General features: G+C 34.3%; 1 protein-coding gene across 1 annotated transcript in view; it reads right to left on the reverse strand.

Annotated features, from left to right (window-relative positions):
* Positions 1-1887, reverse strand: part of rprd2b (regulation of nuclear pre-mRNA domain containing 2b) — a 19703-nt gene that overhangs the window by 11285 nt on the left and 6531 nt on the right. The gene's annotated exons all lie outside the window — the stretch shown is intronic.

Here is a 1887-nt window from a genome sequence, read left to right on the forward strand (position 1 = left end):
AAAAAAATTCTTGCATGTATATCCAATTTCAAATCTCAATAAAACATTTAAAAAGAAATCAAATATGATTCAATTATTTTTCAAGTCACTTTTTAAATCGCTCCTTGGTGAATTTTCTGACTCTGCTAACTATCATCCTCCTGCTGAAAGGCTCACCAATTTAGTCAAATTGAACTTTTGGACAGATGACCCGTGAAAGCCATCTGCAGTCTACACCAAACATCTCTACTGTTTCTCTGGCTAAACCACAACATCTCTGACTTATTTTACCGCATTACTGTAAGAGGCCTGGAAAACTGGAAAACTTTCAGTTACCATCACTGTAGAGATACTATAGCTACAGCAAAAAGCTGAAGATCGTTTCTTCTTGTGATGGTCTGGATTAGTCAACTTATGCATACGTTTCCATTTCAAGAAGGAATACAATAGTGGCAGGACACAATGAGTTTTGCTGCTTTAGGGAGTAAACAATACTACTGGTTAACTTCTGGATTTTGGGAAATAAATGTCGTATCTAAAAATATCTAAATCTCTTAATGTGCTTTTTACATTTGAATTAGACTGGATTATCACCTCAGTCTAAAACAGAAGCAGCCTTTTATAAACAGAATAATCTACCAGTAAAAAATAATAACAATAAACAAGAAAAGGAGGTGAAAGTATTTCCTCTGCCTCAGCTCTCACCTTGTTACCTTCCATTATATACAGCAAGCTGTGCCAAGATAACTTTTTGAGTTGCTGACCTTTTAATTAAACCCCCAAAAGTCAGCAAATTTTAGGCTGGTAAAACAAACCTTTAAAAACCTTTTTTAAGTAGTTTCTTAATAGCAATAATTAACATACAAAACACAATATTATGCATTTAAATTTAATTTGAAACTATTAAATCAGTTCCATCATAATATCAATTTTAAATATCAGTGAAACCTGTGGCACAACAGTAAAGACAAAGTGTCAGTCTGTGACTAAGCACGAGGATCTTGAGCAGCATCTTAACTGCATCCTGCTGCAGAATGCTTTACAAATTTCTCCATTCAAGTGATTATATACCAGTTTACTCTGACACAAACATTCATTTTTCTACACTGAAACAGTGCTTGTTTACAACTTCTCATTAGTCTGGTGGTGGGTGCCCTTGTAACATTTTAAAACCAACATTTACTTATTGTTTTAATCCAATATTAATAACTTTAACCCAGTAGTAATTCATGTGGCCATTAGTGAGGTCAGTTAACTAGCTCTACACTGCCCTGATTTGAAGGAGAGATGAGCTGTACAAAAAGATCTTTAAAAATCTTTAACAATAGCTGTTCAACCTGAAGTCAAACTCAAAACAATCATCTCACTAATAAAAGGAATCTCTGTATGCATGTGTGGGATCATCTGTTTTTGCATACTGTTGTATAATCTACTTTGAACTTGGTATGTTTTTAAATAAGCAGCTCTCTCCCTCTTCCTTTTTATAAATTTAAAAGATGTTTTCTGTTTTGCTTGCACAGCTAAAGTATTACCTATAGGTGAGGTGTTCAGGAAATTCTACATCAGTACCACCTATTAACACAAATAATTCTCAACCTGTGGAAACTGAGGTTGTGGCTTCGTTAAATCTCTGCATGTGCATTACCAGTAGTGCTGTGACAGCAAGGAAGGTGAGTTTAACCACCAATTAATTAATTATCCTTTCACAACCAATGCCGTGCATTTTAGGAACGTGCAAATTGTAGGAACAGAACTTAAGGGACAACATCTTTGTATGAAAATTAGTGAAAACACCCAAACAGCAAACAAATCAAATTTTAATTTGTGTGACAGGAGATCTTTCTTCAAACTCTAGGGCTGCTCGATTATGGCAAAAATGATAATCACGATTATTTTCACTGAAATTGA

The sequence above is a fragment of the Pundamilia nyererei genome, unplaced genomic scaffold, assembly GCF_000239375.1.
Source record: "Pundamilia nyererei isolate P.nyererei 1_Seehausen unplaced genomic scaffold, PunNye1.0 scaffold00045, whole genome shotgun sequence".
Lineage (NCBI taxonomy): Eukaryota > Metazoa > Chordata > Actinopteri > Cichliformes > Cichlidae > Pundamilia > Pundamilia nyererei.